At 45.5% G+C, this 27475-nt stretch overlaps 1 pseudogene; it reads right to left on the reverse strand.

The window, feature by feature from the left end:
- Positions 1 to 1292: 1292 nt before the first annotated feature.
- On the reverse strand, positions 1293 to 27293 carry LOC106607415 (keratin, type I cytoskeletal 50 kDa-like; annotated as a pseudogene).
- Positions 27294 to 27475: the final 182 nt, after the last annotated feature.

Consider the following 27475-nt stretch of genomic DNA (forward strand, 5'->3'; position numbering starts at 1 on the left):
TTGGCCGTGTGTTTTGGGTCATTGTCATGCTGGAATACCCATCCACGACCCATTGTCAATGCCCTGGCTGAGGGAAGGAGGTTCTCACCCAAGATTTGATGGTACATGGCCCTGTCCATCGTCCCTTTGATGCGGTGAAGTCGTCCTGTCCCCTTAGCAGAAAAAGACTCCCAAAGCATAATGTTTCCACCTTCATGTTTGACGGTGGGGATGGTGTTCTCGGGGTCATAGGCAGCATTCCTCCTCCTCCAAACACGGCGAGTTGAGTTGATGCCAAAGAGCTCCATTTTGGTCTCATCTGACCACAACACTTTCACCCAGTTGTCCTCTGAATCATTCAGATGTTCATTGGCAAACTTCAGACGGGCATGTATATGTGCTTTCTTGAGCAGGGGGACCTTGCGGGCGCTGCAGGATTTCAGTCCTTCACGGCGTAGTGTGTTACCAATTGTTTTCTTGGTGACTATGGTCCCAGCTGCCTTGAGATCATTGACAAGATCCTCCCGTGTAGTTCTGGGCTGATTCCTCACCGTTCTCATGATCATTGCAACTCCACGAGGTGAGATCTTGCATGGAGCCCCAGGCCGAGGGAGATTGACAGTTCTTTTGTGTTTCTTCCATTTGCGAATAATCGCACCAACTGTTGTCACCTTCTCACCAAGCTGCTTGGCGATGGTCTTGTAGCCCATTCCAGCCTTGTGTAGGTCTACAATCTTGTCCCTGACATCCTTGGAGAGCTCTTTGGTCTTGGCCATGGTGGAGAGTTTGGAATCTGATTGATTGATTGCTTCTGTGGACAAGTATCTTTTATACAGGTAACATGCTGAGATTAGGAGCACTCCCTTTCAGAGTGTGCTCCTAATCTCAGCTCGTTACCTGTATAAAAGTTACCTGGGAGCCAGAAATCTTTCTGATTGAGAGGGGGTCAAATACTTCTTTCCCTCATTAAAATGCAAATCAATTTATAACATTTTTGACATGCGTTTTTCTGGATTTTTTTGTTGTTATTCTGTCTCTCACTGTTCAAATAAACCTGCCATTAAAATTATAGACTGATAATTTCTTTGTCAGTGGGCAAATGTACAAAATCAGCAGGGGATCAAATACTTTTTTCCCTCACTGTATATCATGCTTCCTGAGTATTATACCTTTATAATAGATTCACTAGAACTCACACTTATGCTTAAGATGTAACAGGTTTATCTTGAAAATGAATGGAATTCATGTTGTAGTGATAAAGAATAGCTTTATTAGTTGATTTAGTTGGGTTGACCCCAGCTATGACTAGAACCTCATTCGGTGTGTGACTCGGTATGGCATGAGGCCATCTCAACCACCTCCTTTATCACAGTTACCACTGTGGAGCTGCTACTGCTGCAAGACAAACAGGAGAGACGGTGAGTCACAAAACCTATAGCTTGTATTTTTCATTTAAATTTTTGTTTCATGAATTATTTCATTAAAATATTTTCCCACCACATTGATTCTCCTCCATCCACCATGGTCACTGTCTTGGTTGTGGTGGAAGAACTTCCACCGATGTTACTGCAAGACAAATAAGTTATAAAGAGATGAATGACATTCAAATATTGCACTGCCACAAAACCAACAGCATATCATACATTTTTAAGTCCTAACAGTTTTCCCACTTCAGGTCCAGACTAGCCCCTCCATCCTCCATCGTAGTGATCACGGTCGTGGTTGTGGTGGATGAGGATATTCCGCTGTTACTGCAAAACATGTAAGAGCAAAGTAAGTAAATTAAATTCAAATACCACAGGGCATCAAAACCTTTATTACTGTAATGTTATATCACTTCAAACATTTTCCCACCTCAGATGATCCCTTCCGTTCACTACTTTCCCCATCATGGTCATGCTGGAGGACATTCCACTGCTGATAGAAAAATAAGAGATAGATAAAAATAAACATTCACAAACAGGGCTTCAAAACCTTTATTCATATTTTTACCCCACCTCACACTACCCTCTCCTTCAAGTAGTCTCCTGTACTCCGCAATCTCCATCTCCAGCCTGGTCTTGATGTCCAGCAGCATCTGGAATTCGTGTCCCTGACGCTCCAGGTCAGCCCTGAGATTTCCCAACTGTTCCTCCATGCTGGTGACCTGTATCTGATAATTAGACATGGTGGAGTAACGGCTCTGTCTCAAAGAGGTTACCTTCCACTGATGCTTTCTGTGACCGAAAGGAAAGGCAATGAGTTTAATGCATATGGTATGGATACATCATGTGATTTCAGGTGGACAGCAAGAAATGTGAATGCAATTTTTTTAAATTATTTCTGTAATTTCTTGTGTGTTGCTTTATCACTCCACTCTAAAGTCATCTGAAAGTTAATGCATGTTTCGAATGAGGTCTTTTTAACACAGCAGAATTCGTTTTTGCATTGGGGGACATTTTCATTTTCTAGTATCCCACCATGCTCAACAAGGTCTGGAGCCCAATCTGCAGAGCTTGCAGCCCAATCTCTCTGTGGAGGAGCTCTGCAGGGTGTCCGTGCTGGTCATCAGTGTGAACATCAATCAAAAATCCAAGAATGACAAGATAGGACTGTTAGGAGTTGGATCATATAATATCCAATTTTTATAGTTTTATCAAAAGGACATTGTACCTAACAGTAAACACAGACGTAACTGTTAACGTGAAACACCTGTATGTATCACCACCTGTGTTTCTGCGTTTTGTGAATGGAAACTGACTGAAATGAACAAAAAATTGTTTGTCAAATGTTCAATATTTGTTTGAGTTGTTGTTTGTTATTGGAGGAGTGAGTGTTGGGAAAAGAAAGCCCCATCAAGTTAGACTTTTAGTTTTCCACAAGACTGCTCATATAAACTCAGCAAAAAAAGAAACGTCCTCTCACTGTCAACTGCGTTTATTTTCAGCAAACTTAACATGTGTAAATATTTGTATGACCATAACAAGATTCAACAACTGAGACATAAACGGAACAAGTTCCACAGACATGTGACTAACAGAAATTGAATACTGTGTCCCTGAACAAAGGGGGGATCAAAATCAAAAGTAACAGTCAGTATCTGGTCTGGCCACCAGCTGCATTAAGTACTGCAGTGCATCTCCTCCTCATGGACTATACCAGATATGCCAGTTCTTGCTGTGAGATGTTACCCCACTCTTCCACCAAGGCACCTGCAAGTTCCCGGACATTTCTGGGGGGAATGGCCCTAGCCCTCACCCTCCAATCCAACAGGTCCCAGACATGCTCAATGGGATTGAGATCCTGGCTCTTCGCTGGCCATGGCAGAACACTGACATTCCTGTCTTGCAGGAAATCACACACAGAATGAGCAGTATGGCTGGTGGCATTGTCATGCTGGAGGGTCATGTCAGGATGAGCCTGCAGGAAGGGTACCACATGAGGGAGGAGGATGTCTTCCCTGTAACGCACAGCGTTGAGATTGCCTGCAATGACAACAAGCTCAGTCCGATGATGCTGTGACACACTGCTCCAGAGCATGACAGACCCTCCACCTCCAAATCGATCCCGCTCCAGAGTACAGGCCTCGGTGTAACGCTCATTCCTTTGACGATAAACGCGAATCCGACCATCACTCCTGGTGAGACAATACCGCGACTCGTCAGTGAAGAGCACTTTTTGCCAGTCCTGTCTGGTCCAGCGACGGTGGGTTTGTGCCCGTATGCGACGTTGTTGCCGGTGATGTCTGGTGAGAACCTGCCTTACAACAGGCCTACAAGCCCTCAGTCCAGCCTCTCTCAGCCTATTGCGGACAGTCTGAGCACTGATGGAGGGATTGTGCGTTCCTGGTTTACCTCGGGCTGTTGTTGTTGCCATATCAGCTCATTGGTCACGATAACAACACCCACGCGTAGCACACGCTCCAGCAGGTATATCTCACTGGTCATCCCCAAAGCCAACACCTCGTTTGGCCGCCTTCCAGTTCTCTGCTGCCAATGACTGGAAACAAATTGCAAAAATTGCTGAAGTTGGAGACTTATATCTCCCTCACTAACTTTAAACATCAGCTATCTGAGCAGCTAACCGATTGCTGCAGCTGTACACTGCCCATCTGTAAATAGCCCATCCAATCTACCGACCTCATCCCCATATTATTTTTATTTCGTTTTTTGCTCTTTTGCATACCAGTATTTCTACTTGCACATCATCATCTGCACATATGCTCCCGCACATTGGCTAACCGGGCTATCTGTATTGTGTCCCGCCACCCACCACCCGCCAACCCCTCTTTTACGCTACTGCTACTCTCTGTTCATAATATATGCATAGTCACTTTAACCATATCTACATGTACATACTACCTCAATCAGCCTGACTAACCGGTGTCTGTATGTAGCCTCGCTACTTTTATAGCCTCGCTACTGTATATAACCTGTCTTTTTACTGTTGTTTTATTTCTTTACTTACCTATTGTTCACCTAATACCTTTTTTGCACTATTGGTTAGAGCCTGTAAGTAAGCATTTCACTGTAAGGTCTTTTCACCTGTTGTATTTGACGCATGTGACAAATAAACTTTGATTTGATTTGATCTATCACTCAAGTGTTAATTTGCTAAATTGTAATTACTTCGCTACAATGGCCTATTTATTGCCTTCCCTACTCATGCCATTTGTACACACTGTATATATAGTTTTTTTCTATTGTTTTATTGACTGTGCGTTTGTTTATTCCATGTGTAACTCTGTGTTGTTGTTTGTGTCGCACTATTTTGCTTTATTTTGGCCAGGTCGCAGTTGAACTTGTTCTCAATTCTCTCCAAGATGGCATAGCAGTCAGACGTCTTTTGTCCTCGTCTTGTCGTGTCCCGTGTATATATATATTTACTTCTTTTCTTCGCATATCTTTTTATATATATCTTTTTTCTTTCTAAAAACTCAACTTCAAAGCACTCTTCTGCAACTTGCCTCACCAATTAAAAAAAAAAGTATTATTTACCTAAAATCTGAAATCCACAACAGAAGCTAGCCAGAAGCTAGCATTAGTATTCAGCTAACCACGATTGGCAGTCATCAGCTATCCCTTAGCTTGAATAGCTATCGGCAGTTTTGTACAACGCGAAGCAGACCAGAGCATACCGAACCTATTTCTCTCTCCATATCCCTGGATTTCTATCGCAAGCTCTGGACATTTACACCTGGATCTTGCAGCTAGCAAGCTGCTATCCGAGTGACTATTGGCTAACGTCGGTCCCAGAGCAAACATCAATTATTCCGGAGCTAGCCAGCTGAAGAGTTCCATCAGCCACTCCTGGGCTACAATCACCTATCCGGACCCGTTTTACTGCCGATGCGGAGCCCCACCGGGCCTTCACAACTGGACTACCGACGTTATCTGCCCGAGGGAGTTATCCAACTGACCCTTCCGTCGCGACGTAACCTGAATGCCCATCTGCGGCCCGCTAATCGTTAGCTGTCTTATCGGCTGCTATCTGAATAGGTCTATCGGACAATTTTCTTGGGCCACAATAACTATATCTATTTTGCCAATTGGATTGGCCCCCTCTACCACACGGAACCCCACTAATCTACAGACGGAAACGCACGAGGTGGCTCCCTCCATCTTCTGCCAGCTTGCTACCTATGGCTCGGCTAGCTGTCTGAATCTCACTGGACCCTTATGAACACTCGGCTAAGCATGCCTCTCCTTAATGTCAATATGCCTTGTCCATTGCTGTTCTGGTTAGTGTTTATTGGCTTATTTCACTGTAGAGCGTCTAGCCCTGCTCATTATACCTTATCCAAATTTTCAGTTCCACCACCCACACATGCTATGACATCACCTGGTTTCAATGATGTTTCTAGAGACAATATCTCTCTCATTATCACTCAATGCCTAGGTTTACCTCCACTGTATTCACATCCTACCATACCTTTGTCTGTACCTTGAAGCTATTTTATCACCCCCAGAAACCTGCTCCTTTTACTCTCTATTCAGGACGTCATAGACGACCAATTCTCATAGCTTTTAGCCGTACCCTTATCCAACTCCTCCTCTGTTCCCCTGGTGATGTAGAGGTGAATCCAGGCCCTGCAGTGCCTAGCTCCACTCCTTTTGATGACTTCTGTAACCGTAATAGCCTTGGTTTCATGCATGTTAACATTAGAAGCCTCCTCCCTAAGTTTGTTTTATTCACTGCTTTAGCACACTCTGCCAACCTGGATGTCCTAGCCGTGTCTGAATCTAGGCTTAGGAAGACCACCAAAAACTCTGAAATCTTCATCCCTAACTACAACATTTTCAGACAAGATAGAATGGCCAAAGGGGGTGGTGTTGCAATCTACTGCAGAGATTGCCTGCAGAGTTCTGTCCTACTATCCAGGTCTGTACCCAAACAATTTGAACTTCTACTTTTAAAAATCCACCTCTCTAAAAACAAGTCTCTCACCGTTGCCGCCTGCTATAGACCACCCTCTGCCCCCAGCTGTGCTCTGGACACCATATGTGAACTGATTGCACCCCATCTATCTTCAGAGCTCGTGCTGCTAGGTGACCTAAACTGGGACATGCTTAACACCCCAGCCATCCTACAATCTAAGCTTGATGCCCTCAATCTCACACAAATTATCAATGAACCTACCAGGTACCACCCCAAAGACGTAAACACGGGCACCCTCATAGATATCATCCTAACCAACTTGCCCTCTAAATACACCTCTGCTGTTTTCAACCAAGATCTCAGCGATCACTGCCTCATTGCCTGCATCCGTAATGGGTGAGCGGTCAAACGACCTCCACTCATCACTGTCAAACGCTCCCTGAAACACTTCAGCGAGCAAGCCTTTCTAATCGACCTGGCCCGGGTATCCTGGAAGGATATTGACCTCATCCCGTCAGTAGAGGATGCCTGGTTATTTAAAAAAAATGCCTTCCTCACCATCTTAAATAAGCATGCCCCATTCAAGAAATTTAGAACCAGGAACAGATATAGTCCTTGGTTCTCTCCAGATCTGACTGCCCTTAACCAACACAAAAACATCCTGTGGTATTCTGCATTAGCATCGAACAGCCCCCATGATATGCAACTTTTCAGGGAAGTCAGAAACCAACATACACAGGTAGTTAGAAAAGCCAAGGCTAGCTTTTTCAAGCAGAAATTTGCTTCCTGCAACACAAACTGAAAAAAGTTCTGGGACACTGTAAAGTCCATGGAGAATAAGAACACCTCCTCCCAGCTGCCAACTGCACTGAGGAAAGGAAACTCTGTCACCACCGATAAATCCACTATAACTGAGAATTTCAATAAGCATTTTTCTACAGCTGGCCATGCTTTCCACCTGGTTACCCCTACCGCGGTCAACAGCACTGAACCCCTCACAGCTACTCGCCCAAGCCTTCCCCATTTCTCCTTCTCCCAAATCCAGTCAGCTGATGTTCTGAAAGAGCAATATCTGGACCCCTACAAATCAGCCGGGCTAGACAATCTGGACCCATTCTTTCTAACATTATCTGCCGAAATTGTTGCAACCCCTATTACTAGCCTGTTCAACCTCTCTTTCGTGTCGTCTGAGATTCCCAAAGATTGGAAAGCAGCTGCGGTCATCCCCCTCTTCAAAGGGGGGGACACTCCTGACCCAAACTGCTACAGACCTATATCTATCCTACCCCGCCTTTCTAAGGTCTTCGAAAGCCAAGTCAACAAACAGATTACCGACCATTTCGAATCCCACCGTACCTTCTCCGCTATGCAATCTGGCTTCAGAGCTGGTCATGGGTGCACCTCAGCCACGCTCAAGGTCCTAAACGATATTGTAACCGCCATCGATAAGAAACAATACTGTGCAGCCGTATTCATTGACCTGGCCAAGGCTTTCGACTCTGTCAATCACCACATCCTCATCGACAGACTCAATAGCCTTGGTTTCTCAAATGATTACCTCGCCTGGTTCTCCAACTACTTCTCTGATAGAGTTCAATGTGTCAAATCGGATGGCCTGTTGTCCGGGCCTCTGGCAGTCTCTATGGGGGTGCCACAGGGTTAAATTCTTGGGCCGACTCTTTTCTCTGTATACATCAATGATGTTGCTCTTGCTGCTGGTGAGTCTCTGATCCACCTCTACGCAGACGATACCATTCTGTATACTTCTGGACCTTCTTTGGACACTGTGTTAACAACCCTCCAGACGAGCTTCAATGCCATACAACTCTACTTCCGTGGCCTCCAACTGCTCTTAAATACAAGTAAAATTAAATGCATGCTCTTCAACCGATCGCTGCCCGCACCTGCCCGCCCGTCCAGCATCACTACTTTGGACGGTTCTGACTTAGAATATGTGGACAACTACAAATACCTAGGTGTCTGGTTAGACTGTAAATACTCCTTCCAGACTCACATCAAACATCTCCAATCCAAAGTTAAATCTAGAATTGGCTTCCTATTTTGCAACAAAGCATCTTTCACTCATGCTGCCAAACATACCCTCGTAAAACTGACCATCCTACCGATCCTCGACTTCGGCGATGTAATTTACAAAATAGCCTCCAATACCCTACTCAATAAACTGGAGGCAGTCTATCACAGCGCCATCCGTTTTGTCACCAAAGCCCTATATACTACCCACCACTGCGACCTGTACGCTCTTGTTGGCTGGCCCTCGCTTCATACTCGTCGCCAAACCCACTGGCTCCAGGTCATCTACAAGACCCTGCTAAGTAAAGTCATCCCTTATCTCAGCTCACTGGTCACCATAGCAGCACCCACCTGTAGCACGCGCTCCAGCAGGTATATCTCTCTGGTCGCCCCCAAAGCCAATTCCTCCTTTGGCCGTCTCTCCTTCCAGTTCTCTGCTGCCAATGACTGGAACGAACTACAAAAATCTCTGAAACTGGAAACACTTATCTCCCTCACTAGCTTTAAGCACCAGCTGTCAGAGCAGGTCACAGATCACTGCACCTGTACATAGCCCATCTATAATTTAGCCTAAACAACTACCACTTCCCCTACTGTATTTATTTATTTTGCTCCTTTGCACCCCATTATTTCTATTTCTACTTTGCACTTTCTTCCACTACAACTCTACTATTCCAGTGTTTTACTTGCTATATTGTATTTACTTTGCCACCATGGCCTTTTTTGCCTTTACCTCCCTTATCTCACCTCATTTGCTCACATTGTATATAGACTTATTTTTCTACTGTATTATTGACTGTATGTTTGTTTTACTCCATTTGTAACCCTGTGTTGTTGTATGTGTCAAACTGCTTTGCTTTATCTTGGCCAGGTCGCAATTGTAAATGTGAACTTGTTCTCAACTTGCCTACCTGGTTAAATAAAGGTGAAATTAAATTTAAAAAATAAAGGTGAAATAAAAATTTAAATCCTGTACCTGTCCCGCAGATGTGATGTTCGGAAGTACCGATCCTGTGCAGGTGTTGTTACACGTGGTCTGCCACTGCGAGGACGATCAGCTGTCCGTCTTGTCTCCCTGTAGCGCTGTCTTAGGCGTCTCACAGTATGGACATTGCAATTTATTGCCCTGGCCACATCTGCAGTCCTCATGCCTCCTTGCAGCATGCGTAAGGCACATTCATGCAGATGAGCAGGGACCCTGGGCATCTTTCTTTTGGTGTTTTTCAGAGTCAGTAGGGAGGCCTCTTTGGTGTCCTTAGTTTTCATAACTGTGACCTTATTTGCCTACCGTCTGTAAGCTGTTAGTGTCTTAATGACCGTTCCACAGGTGCATGTTCATTAATTGTTAATGGTTCATTGAACAAGCATGGGAAACAGTGTTTAAACCCTTTACAATGAATGATTTTTACGAATTATCTTCAAAAGACAGGGTCCTTAAAAAGGGACATTTCTTTTTTTGCTGAGTTTATGTTTGTCATTATTATATATCCATTGTCACGAGAATTTTTATATCAATGTTCTAACTGAACTCTTTTTTATCTCTGTCTGAATCCTGAAGGTTGTAAATCTCCAGTTCAAAGAAACAGGCAGAGTCTCAGCGTACAATGGATCAGTTCTTTATTCAGAGAGCGCTCTGCCCTTCAAGTGCAGAGCGAATCTTTTATATACACACACAAACAAGTTCAAATCTTAAGCTACGCCTTGCTCAGACAGTCTACTTTTCCACTACACACATACATTGTTTATCATATTCTGCAACATGTTTCATAATTTTCTGCAAGCCTTACAGTTTCTCCACTCCACGGGTGGGGACAGAATGTCATGTTATTGGTTTCACAGTTGCACAAGTTGTCTGTCGATAGCTCCTCTTATCATTTGTTTCACACTTGCACCCTGGTTCTAATTCTGACTAAAACTACACACATCATCAGATTATAGTTTTATGATTCTAATAGATTTCACAGTTATACAGTTTCAGGGTGAAATATCTTAGTCATTACTTTAAACATACAAATTCTTCTATCATCCCTGAAAAGGGATTTCACACTTCCCCGTTCAGTTGCCATACGATTCATGTGGACTGACAGAGGTAGCTGTTACAGTAAATCTATGCCCTCATGATGTCTTTTAATAGCCCAGGTTCCCATAACTCACCTCCTCATGCTTTATCTTCAAGGAAGCCAGATGTTCCATCAACCCCTCGATCGACACAGTCTGGTCCTTGGAGAAATGTAACTTGTCCAGAACATTCCTTAGCCCTTCCATGTCTAGCTCCACTGACTGACGCATGGACAGCTCAGCCTTATATCTATGTAGAGGAGTTAGGCGTCACTGAATTCAATAGGCAGTATATATTCTTGAAACATATTCTGTAACAACACATGAATGCCTCATAACTAATATTACTGTCCATATGAATCTGTCCAAACATATTGTAGTAGTGTATGAGGTCTTTTAACCTTTTACAAAGCATAAAAACACATTTTGAATTCAGTCTATTTCCTTTAGTTAGACAAAGTTAGATTATTCTATTTGATATACAGTATACGCTAAGTGCACAAATCATTATGAACACCTGCTTTTTCCATGACACAGAATGACCAGGTGAATCCAGGTGAAAGCTATGATCCCTTATTGATGTCAGTTGTTAAATCCACAACAATCAGTGTGAAGGAAAGGGAGGAGACAGATTAAAGAATGATTTTTAAAGAAGTCTAAAGACAATTGAGAAATGGATTGTGTATGTGTGCCATTCCGAATATGAATGGGCAATACACACTATTTAAGTGCCTTTGAATGGGGTATGGTAGTAGGTGCCAGGCGCACCTACTACCTACCGAAGAGCTCAGTGACTTTCAACGTGGCACTGTCATAGGATACCACCTTTCCAACAAGTCAGTCATTCAAATTTCTTCCCTGCTAAAGCTGCCCCGGTCAACTGTAAGTGCTGTTGTTGTGAACTGGAAACGTCTAGGAGCAACAACAGCTCAGCTGCGAAGTGGTAGGCCACACAAGCTCACAGAATGTGACCGTCGAGTGAAGCACACAGCGAGTAAAAAGCGTCTGTCTTCGGTTGCAACTCTCACTACTGAGTTCCAAACTGTCTCTGGAAGGAACATCAGCACAATAACTGTTCGTCGGGAGCTTAATGAAATGGGTTTCCATGGCCGAGCAGCCGCACACAAGCTAAAGATCACCATGCGCAATGCCAAGCGTAAAACTTGCCGCCATTGGACTCTATAGCAGTGGAAACGCGTTCTCTGGAATGATGAATGATGCTTCACCGTCTGGCAGTCCGACGGACGAATCTGGGTTTGGCGGATGCCAGGAGAACGCTACCTGCCCTAATGCATAATGCCAACTGTAAAGTTTGGTGGAGGAGGAATAATGATCTGGGGCTGTTTTTCATGGTTTGAGCTAGGCCCCTTAGTTCTTGCTCCCAGCCTATAGACAGAAGCTAAAACAGGAAACGCCCATCCTCAGGTCTGTTCAATGCTGGCCCAACCAATCGGATTTCACGCTTCAAGATTGCTTCGATCAGGTGGACTGGGATACGTTCCGGATAGCCTCAGACAACAACATTGATGTATACGCTGATTCGGTGAGCAAGTGCATCGGTGATGTTGTACCCACGGTGACTATTAAAACCTTCCCCAATTGATGGCAGCTTTCATGGCGCAAAACTGAAAGCGCGAACCACTGCTTTTAAATCATGGCAAGGTGACCGGAAACATGACCGAATACAAACAGTTGTAGCTATTCCCTCCGCAAGGCAATCAAACAAGCTAAGCGTCAGTATGGAGACAAAGTAGTCAAAATTCAACGGCTCAGACACAAGACGTATGTGGCAGGGTCTACAGTCAATCACGGATTACAAAAAGAAAACCAGCCCCGTCACGGACACCGACATCTTGCTCTCAGTCAATTTAAACAAATTCTTTGCTTGCTTAGAGGACAATACTGTGCCACTGACACTGCCTGCTACCAAAACCTGCGGGCTGTCCTTCACCGCGGCCAACGTGAGTAAAACATTTAAACATGCCTCCAAATCAATCATCAAGTTTGCGGACGATACTACAGTGGTAGGCTTGATTACCAACAACAACGAAATGGCCTACAGGGAGGAGGTGAGGGCCCCCGGAGTGTGGTGTCAGGAAAATAACCTCACACTCAACGTCAACAAAACAAAGGAGATTATCGTGGACTTCAGGAAACAGCAGAGGGAGCACCCCCCTATCCACATCGATGGGACAGTAGTGGAGAAGGGGGAAAGTTCCTCGGCATACACATCAAGGACAAACTGAAATGGTCCACCCACACAGACAGCGTGGTGAAGAAGGCGCAACAGCGCCTCTTCAACCTCAGGAGGCTAAAGAAATGTGGCTTGTCACCAAAAACACTATTTTACAGATGCACAATCGAGAGCAACCTGTCGGGCTGTATCACCGCCTGGTACGGCAACTGCTCCGCCCACGACCGTAAGGCTCTCCAGAGGGTAGTGAGGTCTGCACAACGCATCACCAGGGGCAAACTACCTGCCCTCCAGGACACCTACACCACCTGATGTCACAGGAAGGCCAAAAAGATCATCAAGGACAACAACCACCCGAGCCTGTTCACCCCGCTATCACCCAGAAGGCGAGGTCAGTACAGGTGCATCAAAGCTGGGACCGAGAGACTGAAAAACAGCTTCTATCTCAAGGCCATCAGACTGTTAAACAGCCATCACTAACATTGAGTGGCTGCTGCCAACACAGTGACTCAAATCTCTTGCCACTTTAATAATACAAAATGTAATGTAATAAATGTATCACTAGTCACTTTAAACAATGCTACTTTATATAATGTCTACACACCCTACATTGCTCATCTCATATTATGTATATACTGTACTCTATACCATTTACTGCATCTTGCCTATGCTGCAAGGCCATCGTCATCCATATATTTATATGTACATATTCTTATTCATTCCTTTACACTTGTCTGTATAAGGTAGTTGTTGTGGAATTGTTATTTTACTTGTTAGATATTACTGCACGTCAGAACTAGAAGCACAAGCATTTCGCTACACTCGCATTAACATCTGCTAACCATGTGTATGTGACCAATAAAACTTTGTGGCAACAGTTTGGAGAATGTCCTTTCCTGTTTCAGCATGAAAATGCCCCTGTGCTCAAAGCGAACGTCCATACAGAAATGGTTGGTCGAGATCGGTGTAGACGAACTTGACTGGCCTGCACAGAGACCTGGCCTCAACCCCATCAAACACTTTTTTAGATGAATTGGAATGCTGACTGCGAGCCAAGCCTAACCACCAACTAACGCTCTTGTGGCTGAATGGAGCAAGTCCCCTCAGCAATGTTATAACATCTATAAAAAACCCTTTCCAGAAGAGTGGAGGCTGTTATAGCAGCAAAGGGGGGACCAAATCTATATTAATGCCCATAATCTTGGAATGAGATGTTCGACGAGCAGGTGTCCACATACTTTTGGTCATGTAGTGTATATATACTGGTAGCTGCCAAAATAAAGGAAACACATTCTTGGCATTCTCACAAACAGCTTCATGAGGTAGTCACCTGGAATACATTTAAATGAACTGATGTGCTTTCTTAAAAGTTAATTTGTGGAATTTCTTTCCTTCTTAATGCTTTTGAGCCAATCAGTTGTGTTGTGACAAGATAGGGGGGTATACAGAAGATAGCCCTATTTGGTCAAATACCAAGTCCATATTATGGCAAGAACAGCTCAAATAGACAAAGAGAAATTACAGTCCATCATTACTTTAAGACATGAAGGTCAGTCAATACGGAAAATGTCAAGAACTTTGAACGTTTCTTCAAGTGCGGTTGCAAAAACCATCAAGCGCTATGATGAAACTGGCTCTCATGAGAACCACCACAGGAAAGGAAGACCCAGAGTTACCTCTGCTGCAGAGGATAAATTCATGAGAGTTACTAGCCTCAGAAATTGCAGCCCAAATAAATGCTTCACCGAGTTCAAGTAACAGACACATCTCAACATCAACTGTTCAGAGGAGACTGCGTGAATCAGGCCTTCATGGTTGAATTGCTGCAAAGAAACCACTACTAAAGGACACCAATAATAAGAAGAGACTATCTTGGGCCAAGAAACACGAGCAATGGACATTAGACCGGTGGAAATATGTCCTTTGGTCTGGAGTCCAAATTGGATATTTTTGGTTCCAACTGCTATGTCTTTGTGAAACGCGGTGTGGGTGAACGGATGATCTCCGTATGTGTATTTCCCACCGTAAAACATGGAGGAGGAGGTGTTATGCTGTGGGGGTGCTTTGCTGGTGACACTGTCTGTGATTTATTTAGAATTCAGGGCATACTTAACCAGCATGGCTACCACAGCATTCTGCAGCGATACGCCATCCCATATGGTTTGGGCTTAGTGGGACTATCATTTGTTTTTCAACAGGACAATGACCCAACACACCTCCAGGCTGTGTAAGGGCTATTTTACCAAGAAGGAAAGTGATGGAGTGCTGCATCAGATAACCTAGCCTCCACAATCCCCTGACCTCAACCAAATTGAGATGGTTTGGGATGAGTCAGACCGCAGAGTGAAGGAAAAGCAGCCAACAAGTGCTCAGCATATGTGGGAACTCCTTCAAGACTGTTGGAAAAAATCATTCCGGGTGAAGACGTTTGCGAGACTGCCAAGAGTGTTCAAAGCTGTCATCAATGAAATGGACTTATAAAGCCCTTCTTACATCAGCCGATGTCACAAAGTGCTATACAGAAACCCAGCCTAAAACCTCAAACAGCAAGCAATGCAGATGTAGAAGCACGCTGGCTAGGAAAAATTCCCTAGAAAGGCAGGAACCTTGAAAGAAACCTAGAGAGAAACCAGGGTCTGAGGCGCAGCCAGTCCTCTTCCAAGATTATAACAGTACATGGCCAAGATGTTCAAACGTTCATAGATGACCAGCAGGGTCAAATAATAATAATCACAGTGGTTGTAGAGGGTACAACAGGTCAGCACCTCAGGAGTAAATGTCAGTTGGCTTTTCATACCCGATCATTCAGAGTTAGAGACAGCAGGTGCAGTAGAGAGAGAGAGTCGAAAACAGCAGGTCCGAGACAAGGTAGCACGTCCCGTGAACAGGTCAGGGGACAGCAAGGAGTCATCGGGCCAAGTAGTTCTGGGGCATGGTCCTAGGGATCAGGTCCTCCGAGAGAAGAGAAAGAGAAAAAGAAAGAGAGAGAATTAGAAGGAGCATACTCAAATTCACACAGGACACCGGATAAGACAGGAGAAATACTCCAGATATAACAGACTGACCCTAGCCCCCCCGCCACATAAACTATTGCAGCATAATTACTGGAGGCTGAGACAGGAGAGGTCGGGAGACACTGTGGCCCCAGCCGATGATACCCCCGGACAGGGCCAACCAGGCAGGATATAACCCCATCCACTTTGCCAAAGCACAGCCCCCACACCACTAGAGGGATATCTTCAACCACCAACTTACTACCATGAGACAAGGCCGAGTATAGCCCGCGAAGATCTCCCCCACGGCACGAACGCGAAGGGGGCGCCGGCCCAGACAGAAAGATCACGTCAGTGACTCAACTCACTCAAGTGATGCACCCCTCCTAGGGATGGCATGGAAGAGCACCAGTAAGCCAGTGACTCAGCCCCTGTAATAGAGTTAGAGGCAGAGAATCCCAGTGGAGGGAAGGGAACCGGACAGGCAGAGACAGCAAGGGCGGTTCGTCGCTCCAGTGCCTTCCCGTTCCCCTTCACACCCCTGGGCCAGACTACACTCAATCATAGGACCTACTGAAGAGATGAGTCTTCAATAAAGACAAAGGTTGAGACCGAGTCTGCGTCTCTCACATGGATAGGCAGACCATTCCATAAAAATTGAGCTCTATAGGAGAAGCCCTGCCTCCAGCTGATTGCTTAGAAATTCTAGGGACAATAAGGAGGCCTGCGTCTTGTGACCATAGCATACGTGTAGGTATGTACGGCAGGACCAAATCAGAAAGATAGGTAGGAGCAAGCCCATGTAATGCTTTGTAGGTTAGCAGTAAAACCCTGAAATCAACCCTAGCCTTAACAGGAAGCCAGTGTAGAAAGGCTAGCACTGGAGTAATATGATCACATTTTTTGGTTCTAGTCAAGATTCTAGCAGCCGTGTTTAGCACTAACTGAAGTTTATTTAGTGCTTTATCCGGGTAGACGGGAAGTAGAGCATTGCAGTAGTATAATCTAGAAGTGACAAAAGCATGGATTCATTTTTCTGCATCATTTTTGGACAGAAAGTTTCTGATTTTTGCAACATTACGTAGATGGAAAAAAGCTGTCCTTGAAACAGTCTTGATATGTTTGTCAAAAGAGAGATCAGGGTCCAGAGTAACACCGAGGTCCTTCACCGTTTTATTTGAGACGACTGTTCAACCATCAAGATTAATTGTCAGATCCAACAGAAGATCTCTTTGTTTCTTGGGACCAAGAACTAGCATCTCTGTTTTGTCCGAATTTAAAAGTTAAACATTTGCCACCATACACTTCCTTATGTCTGAAACACAGGCTTCCAGGGAGGGCAATTTTGTTGCTTCACCATGTTTCATCAAAATGTACAGCTGTGTATTGTCCGCATTGCAGTGAAAGTTAACATTATGTTTCTGAATGACATGATCAAGAGTTAAAATATATAGTGAAAACAATAGTGGTCCTAAAACAGAACCTTGAGGAACACTGAAATTTACAGTTGATTTGACAGGGGGCAAACCAGCCACAGAGACAAATTGATATCTTTCCGACAGATAAGATCTAAACCAGGCCAGAACTTGTCCATGTAGACCAATTTGGGTTTCCAATCTTTCCAAAAGAATGTGGTGATCGATGGTATCAAAAGCAGCACTAAGGTCTAAGAGCACGAGGACAGATGCAGAGCCTTGGGCTGACGCCATTAAAAGGTCATTTACCACCTTCACGAGTGCAGTCTCAGTACTATGATGGGCTCTAAACCCAGACTGAATCGTTTCGTATACATTGTTTGTCTTCAGGAAGGCAGTGAGTTGCTGCGCAACAGCTTTTTAATTTTTTTGAGAGGAATGGGAGATTTGATGTAGGCCAATTGTTTTTTTATATTTTCTGGGTCACCGTTTGGCTTTTTCAAGAGAGGCTTTATTACTGACACTTTTAGTGAGTTTTGTACACATCCGGTGGATAGGGAGCCATTTATTATGTTCAACATAGGAGGGCCAAGCACAGGAAGCTGCTCTTTCAGTAGTTTAGTTGGAATAGGGTCCACCATGCAGCTTGAAGGTTTAGAGGCCATGACTATTTTCATCAATGTGTAAAGAGATATAGTATTAATAAACTTGAGTGTCTCCCTTGATCCTTGGTCCTGGCAGTGTTGTGCAGACTCAGGTCAACTGAGCAGATTTAAAGAGAATTCCATAATTTGCTTTCTAATGATCATGATCTTTTCGTCAAAGAAGTTCATTCATTTTTCACTGCTGAAGTGAAAGCCATCCTCTCTTGGGGAATGCTGCTTTTTAGTTAGCTTTGCGACAGTATCAAAAATACATTTTGGATTGTTCTTATTCTCCTCAATTAAGTTGGAAAAATAGGATGACCGAGCAGCAGTGAGGGCTCTTCGATACTGCACGGTACTGTCTTTCCAAGCTAATCGGAAGACTTCCAGTTTGGTGTAGCGCCATTTCCGTTCCAATTTTCTGGAAGCTTGCTTCAGTGCTCAGTATTTTCTGTATACATGGGAGCTAGTTTCTTATGACAAATGTTTTTTTGTTTTTAGGGGTGCGACTGCATCTAGGGTATTATGCAAGGTTGAGTTAATTTCCACAGTTAGGTGGTTAACCAATTGTTGTACTCTGACGTCCTTGGGTAGGTGGAGGGAGTCTGGAAGGGCATCTAGGAATCTTTGGGTTGTCTGAGAATTTATAGCACGGCTTTTGATGATCCTTGGTTGGGGTCAGAGCAAGTTATTTGTTGCGATTGCAAACGTAATAAAATGGTGGTCCGATAGTCCAGGATTATGAGCAAAAACATTAAGATCCACAATATTTATTCCACGGGAAAGAACTAGGTCCAGAGTATGACTGTGGCAGTGAGTAGGTCCGAAGACATGTTGGACAAAACCCACTGAGTCGATGATGGCTCCGAAAGCCTTTTGGAGTGGGTCTGTGGACTTTTCCATGAGGATATTAAATTAGAATATTATCTGCCATGACTACAAGGTCCGATAGGAATTCAGGGAACTCAGTGAGGAACACTGTATATGGCCCAGGAGGCCTGTAAACAGTAGCTATAAAAAGTGATTGAGTAGGCTGCATAGATTTCATGACTAGAAGCTCAAAAGTACATGTAAATTTAAATTTGGTATTGTAAATGTTAGCAACATCTCCGCCTTTGCGGGATGAGCGGGGGATATGGTCACTAGTGTAACCAGAACGTGAGGCCTCATTTAGCACAGTAAATTCATCAGACTTCAGCCATGTTTCAGTCAGGCCAATCACATCAAGATTGTGATCAGTGATTAGTTCATTAACTATAACTGCCTTGGAAGCGAGGGATCTTAAGTGGCCCTATTTTGAGATGTGAGATATCACAATCTCTTTCAATAATGACAAGAATGGAGGAGGTCTTTTTTCCAGTGAGATTGTTAAGGTGAACACCGCCATGTTAATGTTTTGGCCAACCTAGATCGAGGCATAGACACAGTCTCAATGGGGATAGCTGAGCTGACTACACTGACTGTGCTAGTGGCAGACTCCACTAAGCTGGCAGGCTGGCTAACAAGGCAAATGGTGGCTACTTTGAAGAATATCAAATGTAAAATGTATTTTGATTTGTTAAACACTTTTTTGGTTACTACATGTTTTCATATGTGTTATTTCATAGTTTTGATGTCTTCACTATTATTCTACAATGTAAAAAAATATAAAAATAAAGAAAAACCCTTGAATGAGTAGGTGTTCTAAAACTTTTGACCGGTAGTGTATATATATGTAACAATGCGGAGGGCTCCGTATAGCTCTGTATAGCTTGACATGATTGGTTGACAATAGGTAGGGGTGGGAGGTCCAGTATAAACACAAACTTACTTCCTTGATAACTTCCTTCACCAAAGTGCAAGAAGTATAAATGCTTTTACTACCCCAACAGCTCCGCACCCCCTGCAGTTACTTGCCCAAGCCTCCCCAGCTTCTCCTTCACCAAAATCCAGATAGCAGATGTTCTGAAAGAGCTGCAAAACCTGGACCCCTTCAAATCAGCTGGGCTAGACAATCTGGACCCTCTCTTTCTAAAATTATCCGCTGCCATTGTTGCAACCCTTATTACCAGTCTGTTCAACCTCTCTTTCGTATCATCTGAGATTGGAAAGCTGCCGCGGTCCAAGCTGGTCACGGGTGCATCTCAGCCACGTTCAAGGTACTAAACGATATCATAACCGCCATCGATAAAAGACAGTACTGTGCAGCCATCTTCATCGACCTGGCAAAGGCTTTCAACTCTGTCAATCCCCGTATTCTTATCGGCAGACTCAACAGCCTTGGTTTCAATGATGTCGCTCTTGCTGCGGGTGATTCCTTAATCCACCTCAACGCAGACGACACCATTCTGTATACATCTGGCCCTTTCTTGGACACTGTGTTAGAAACCTCCAAACAAGCTTTAATGCCATACAACACTCCTTTCGTGACCTCCAACTGCTCTTAAACTCTAGTAAAACTAAATGAATGTTCTTCACCCGATTGCTGCCCGCACCCGCCCGCCCGACTAGCATCACTACTCTGGACAGTTCTGACTTAGAATATGTGGACAACTACAAATACCTAGGTGTCTGGCTAGACTAAACTCTCCTTCCAGACTCATATTAAGCATCGCCAATCCAAAATAGCATCTAGAATCGGCTTCCTATTCCACAACAAAGCCTCCTTCACTCACGCTGTCAAACATACCCTCATAAAACTGGCTATCCTACTGATCCTCGACTTCGGCGATGTCATTTACAAAATAGCCTCCAACACTCTACTCAGCAAACTGGATGCAGTCTATCACAGTGCCATCCGTTTGGTCACCAAAGCCCCATATACCAGCCACCACTGCGACCTGTATGCTCTCGTCGGCTGGCCCTCGCTACATATTCGTCGCCAGACCCACTGGCTCCAGGTGATCTATAAGTCTTTGCTAGGTAAAGCTCCGCCTTATCTCAGCTCACTGGTCACCATACCAAACACCCAACCGTAGCACGTGCTCCAGCAGGTATATCTCACTGGTCATCCCCAAAGCCAACACCCCCTTTGGCCGCCTTTACTTCCAGTTCTCTGTTGCCAATGACTGGAACGAATTGCAAAAATCGCTGAAGTTGGAGACTTATATCTCCCTCACTAACTCTAAGCATCAGCTATCTGAGCAGCTCACCGATCGCTGCAGCTGTACACAGCCGATCTGTATATAGCCCATCCAACTACCTACCTCACCCCCATATTGTTTTTATTTACTTTTTTTGCTCTTTTGCACACCAGTATTTCTACTTGCACACCATCATCTGCACATCTTTCACTCCAGTGTTAATTTTGTCAGGGATTTCTTCGTCTTCTCACGATATAACGAAATCGTCATCGGAAAAGGTAGACCAATACGCAGCAGGTGTGCAGTTGTTCATTTTGAACATTTAATTAAATCAACACGAATACAAAAACAACAAACAAGAAAACGAACGATAAACTGACAGTCTGCAAAGCATAGGCTCAACACAGAACAATCACCCACAAAAGCAAACACAAACACACCCTACTATATGGGACTCTCAATCAAAGGCAGATAGACAACACCTGCCTTCAACTGAGAGTCCCAACCCCAATTAATCAAACATAGACATACACTCACTAGACTCCACATAGAAATACCTAAACATAAACCAAAACCCGGAATTACTAAATCAAACACCCTTCTTACAAAACACACCACCCTGAACCACATAAAACAAATACCCTCTGCCACGTCCTGACCAAACTACAATACTAATTAACCTTTATACTGGCCAGGACGTGACAGTACCCCCCCCCCCCCTTAAAGGTGCTAACCCCGGAAGCACCTTAAAATGAAAAAAAAACAAAAAAACAACCCCAAACAACAAAACCAAAATTCCCCTCTACTAAAGGGAGGGAAGGGAGGGTGGCTGCCATCAACGACGGCACTGTGCTACACCCCCCCTCCCCAACCCACCTATATCTGGAGGTGGCTCTGGTTCCGGCCGTTCCAGGCTGTCGGGCCACTCTGGCATCGCCGAGGGGCAGTCGGGCCAGTCTGGCATCGCCGGGGGGCAGTCGGGCCAGTCTGGCATCGCCGGGGGGCAGTCGGGCCAGTCTGGCAGTTCGGGACAGTCTGGGCAGTCTGGCAACTCGGGACAGTCTGGGCAGTCTGGCAACTCGGGACAGTCTGGGCAGTCTGGCCACTCCGGCAGTTCAGGGCAGTCTGGCCACTCCGGCAGTTCAGGGCAGTCTGGCCACTCCGGCAGTTCAGGGCAGTCTGGCCACTCCGGCAGTTCAGGGCAGTCTGGCCACTCCGGCAGTTCAGGGCAGTCTGGCCACTCCGGCAGTTCAGCGCAGTCTGGCCACTCCGGCAGTTCAGCGCAGTCTGGCCACTCCGGCAGTTCAGCGCAGTCTGGCCACTCCGGCAGTTCAGGGCAGTCTGGCCACTCCGGCAGTTCAGGGCAGTCTGGCCACTCCGGCAGTTCAGCGCAGTCTGGCCACTCCGGCAGTTCAGCGCAGTCTGGCCACTCCGGCAGTTCAGCGCAGTCTGTTGACGACTGTTGACTGGCGGGCAGCTCTGACGACTGTTGACTGGCGGGCAGCTCTGACGACTGTTGACTGGCGGGCAGCTCTGACGACTGTTGACTGGCGGGCAGCTCTGACGACTGTTGACTGGCGGGCAGCTCTGATGACGACTGTTGACTGGCGGGCAGCTCTGATGACGACTGTTGACTGGCGGGCAGCTCTGATGACGACTGTTGACTGGCGGGCAGCTCTGATGACGACTGTTGACTGGCGGGCAGCTCTGATGACGACTGTTGACTGGCGGGCAGCTCTGATGACTGTTGACTGGCGTGGCTGGGTTTACGCACTTGTAGCCTGGTGCGTGGTGCTGGTACTGGGCTTACCAGATTATGAACACGCACCTCCAGGCTAGTGCGGGGAGCGGGAACAGGACGAGTCGGACTGGGTTGACGCACTTCCGGGTCCACACGAGAGACAGGAGCTGGAAACCCAGGGCTATGGAGGCGCACAGTCGGTCTAGATCTTACCTCCTGCACAACCCGCCTTGGCTGGATGGAACTAGTAGCCCTGTACGAGCGGGGTGCTCGTACAGGGCAGACTGGGCTGTGCAGGGGCCTGATGGTAGCCGTGCGTAGAGCGGGAGTTGGGTAGCCTGGTCCTCGGAGGCGTACCGGCGACCAGATGCGCTGCGCAGGCATCCTCCTACCAGGCTGGATGCCCGCTCTAGCACGGCACCTGCGGGGGGCTGGAATAACGCGCACCGGACTGTGCGTGTGTATGGGTGAGATAGTGCGCTCCTCAGCGAAACATAGCGCTCTCCACCCCATACGCTCCTCCATATAACCACGGGTAGCTGGCTTCCGGCTCTTCTTACGCCTAGCCAAACTACCCGTGTGCCCCCCAAAAAAAAATTCTTGGGGGTGCCTCTCGTGCTTCTCCCTCAGCGCGTACATGGTCTCGTACCTACGCCTCTCTGCCTTGGCTGCCTCAATTTCCCACTGCGGGCGGCGATACTCCCCAGCCTGGTGCCAAGGTCCGGCCCCGTCCAGAACTTCCTCCCAGGTCCACTTCTCCCGCCAGTCCAACTCGAATTCCCTCTGCTCCTTCTTCTGCTGCTTGGTCCATAGTTGGTGGGTGATTCTGTCACAATTATCTTCGTCTTCTGACGATAATGCGAAATCGTCACCTGAGAATGTAGACCAATACGCAGCAGGTGTGCAGTTGTTCATTTTGAACATTTAATTAAATCAACACGAATACAAAAACAACAAACAAGAAACCGAACGATAAACTGACAGTCTGCAAAGCATAGGCTCAACACAGAACAATCACCCACAAAAGCAAACACAAACACACCCTACTATATGGGACTCTCAATCAAAGGCAGATAGACAACACCTGCCTTCAACTGAGAGTCCCAACCCCAATTAATCAAACATAGACATACACTCACTAGAAATACCTAAACATAAACCAAAACCCGGAATTACTAAATCAAACACCCTTCTTACAAAACACACTACCCTGAACCACATAAAACAAATACCCTCTGCCACGTCCTGACCAAACTACAATACTAATTAACCTTTATACTGGCCAGGACGTGACAAATTTGCTGAATTGTAATTGTAACGGTCGTCGTACGTAGTGGACCAAGGCGCAGCGGGTCGAGCGCTCATAGTGGCTTTAATTGAACACAAAATTAAACAAAACAAGAAAAGATTGACCGAACATGATTGCAGGTTACACACACACAGCTATGCAAACAACAACTTCCCACAAAGGGACAGGTGAAACAGGGCTACTTAAGTATGACTCTCAATCAGTAACAACGATGTACAGCTGTTCCTGATTGAGAGCCATACCAGGCCAACACAAAGAAATACACAACATAGAAAACCATAGAAATACAAAACAAGAACATTACCCAAAAACCCCAGAACACATAAATCAAACACCCCTCTTACATAAATACATATCCCATAAACCCCGAACCACATAAAACAAATACCCCCTGCCACGTCCTGACCAAACTACAATAACCAATAACCCCTTATACTGGTCAGGACGTGACAGTAATTACTTCGCTACTATGGCCTATTTATTACCTTACCTCCTTACTCCATTTGCACACACTGCATATAGATTTTTCTATTGTTATTGACTGTATGTTTGTTTATCCCATGTGTAACTCTGTGTTGTTGTTTTTTGTTGCACTGCTTTGCTTTATCTTGGCCAGGTCGCAGTTGTAAATGAGAACTTGTTCTCAACTGGCCTACCTGGTTAAATAAAGGTGAAATAAAATGCTTCTGCAGAGGCTGTATCACAGTAAATGCTATATGGCCACTGCAGAAGGCAGATTTACCATGCAGAGCCTTTTAACCATACAAACGAATAGAAGTACTGAGGTAGTTTTGTGGCAACAAAAATAAGGGGTTAAATATGTGTAAAAAAATCAGACCTCTTCTCCCTCCTACATTCCCGTAGCCGACCATCGATCCGGATGGTTAAAGTGATGAGTGAGTCGAGATCCGTCGGTAGTTCCCGGGCTGCAAGCTCATCCTTTACTTCCTCTGATAATCCGTGCAGGAACGTGTCAATCAGCGCTTCCTGTTCCAGGCATCCTCCGCTGCTAGCGTGCGGAAATCCACCGCATAGTCTGCCACACCGACGGAGTCCTGCTGAAGCTGGAGTAACTTCCGGGCAGCCTCTCTCCTGGACACCGTAGCCTTGAAAACCTTTCTCATCTCCGCCACAAATACCTCCAGACTGAGGCAGATGGCGGATTGTTGCTCCCACACCGGCGTGGCCCAGGCGAGTGCCCTCCCAGACATCAGCGTAATAATGTACTCTATCTTTGAGCGGTCCAAGGGAAACGAAGAAGGCTGCAGCTCGAAAACGAGGAAGCACTGGGAGAGAAATGCCAGGCAGGTTCTGGAATCTCCATTGTTGCGCTCCGGGGGAGGTAAGCGGGGTTCCCGGGAAACCGGTGTGACGGCGCTGCTACCAGCCCGGTTACTGAGGGGCTGGGAGGTTACCATCATGGTAGGCTGTCTAGTAAGTAACCCACGGAATTGCTCCCGCAAAGCGTCCAATGCTAGGTCGTGACGTTTGGCCATGTCCTGGAACCCTTCCATCAGACCTCAAAGTAACTCCTTGTGTCTACTAATGAGGGCTCCTTGGGAGGAGATGGCGTTGCGGAGCTGGTCCAAGTCTGCTGGGTCAGTCATGGCCAGTTCGTACTATCACGTTTCATGTAAGACCCAAGTGCAGACTGTGTGAAGTAACAATATTTATTACAACAACAGGGGCAGGCAAATGACAGGTCAAGGCAGGCAGGGGTCGGTAATCCAGAGTAGGGGCAAAAGCACCAGACGGCAGGCTCAGGGTCAGGGAGAGGCAGAGTGGTCAGGCAGGCGGGCTCAGAGTCAGGACAGGCAAGGGTCAAAACCAGGAGGGCAAGAAAAAGAGAGACTGGGGAAAAGCAGGAGCTGAGAAACAAAACACTGGTTGACTTGACAAACAAGACAAACTAGCAACAGACAAACAGAGAACACAGGTATAAGTACACAGGGGATAATGGGGAAGATGGGCGACACCTGGAGGGGGTGGAGACAAGCACAAGGACAAGGACAGGTGAAACAGATCAGGGCATGACATATAGGGTATTGTATGTAGATTGATGAGGGGGAAAAAATATTGAATCCATTTTAGAACAAGGCTGTGACGTAACAAAATACCTTCCGAATGCACTGTATATGAAAATATCTTGTACTTGAGACTGGGACTGGAGTTGATCTAGTGTCTGAACTCTCCTGCTCTAAAGCCCGAGCCAGCAGATGGAGTGCTACTCAACCTTACTGCATACAACTCATTACATCGAATTGAGCTTTATTAGCATGTAGATAGCACTTTAGTAGATTTCAACATGTAAGATAAAACTCAACAAAATCATATGAGACCTACTGCATATAATATTTTACAGGGTTATCTTCATCTTTTCAGAAGCCAAAGACATTATAGGTTATGATTATCAGTAACCATATATATAATATACCATCCAAATCATAACATCATGCACATCATCATATGCATATGATTTTATTAAAAGTGTTCGATGTCATGATAATAGGAGGTTTATTAAGATTTGTCAATATATATATGTGTGTTATTAATACCTGCATGTGTTTACATGAATGTCCTGATGACATATGATCACATGGGTGACATATGGTTTGAAAACCTCCTTCTCCCTGAAGTCATCATGGGCCAGTCCTGCGTTGTCGATGCTCAGAAGAATAGATCCTTTTAGATGGATGGCAGCCAGGAAATGAAAAGGTCATCGTCATGACTATACAAGCAATAAGGCCCAAGGGGGCATGGTGGTATTTTGTGAACATTCTTAAGTGGTGTTGCTTGGCATGACCTACGCCTCAGTCTGAACAACAACTTTAATTACCAACACCCATATTCAAGATAAATCAATCAGATGTAATATGAATCCTTTCAACAGATTATCTGCTCTATTGAAATATCCCTCATCATCATCAACTCTGGGTTTGATGGGCCTGAAGGCATTTTCAGCTGTCTAGTCAAATCTTTGTAACATGGTCTATCTCTGCCACGACAGACCCAAAAGTTAAATCAGCAACAACTCAGTGTACATAACCCCAATCCAACAACACAGTGTACATTGAGCACAGGTCAACAATGATAGTATAGAACGCAGAGAAGTCAGTGGGAGTCTTACTCTGCAGAAACAGACGGATGTTCATCTCCAAATCAGCGTTGGCTTTCTCCAGCGTGGCCACCTTGCCCAGGTAGGTGGCTAAACGGTTATTCTGGTTCTGCATGGCGAACTTGCCACCGACACTGTTGTCCACTGCTTCAGACATGGCCATGCCTCCTCCACCTCCGCCGAAGCCGAATCCACCACCACCACCAGCAGAGAATGACCTGGAGGTACCCCAGAGAAACTTGCACCTCCGTACACACTGCTTTCCTCATGCCACTGATACGGCTTCCACCTCCCATGCTGCCAAATCCAGACATGGAGAGGAGAGAGGAGCTAATAGATGTTCCCCTCATGGATCCACCAGAGGACATGAAGCTGCTGCTGGAGAAGGAGGTCATGGTGATGGAGGCTGCAGCTGTCTTACTGTCTGTAAAGAGGAGGGAGTATAGGAGGGAGGTACAACTGTTCCTTTTATACAGCGTCTTACCAATAGAGAGGGATGAGACAGATCTGAGGAAACAGGGGAACACTAAATTCAAAAAAGTTGCCATAGGCCTTTTGACACTAGTATCAAGGCATT

This window comes from Salmo salar, chromosome ssa06, assembly GCF_905237065.1.
Source record: "Salmo salar chromosome ssa06, Ssal_v3.1, whole genome shotgun sequence".
Lineage (NCBI taxonomy): Eukaryota > Metazoa > Chordata > Actinopteri > Salmoniformes > Salmonidae > Salmo > Salmo salar.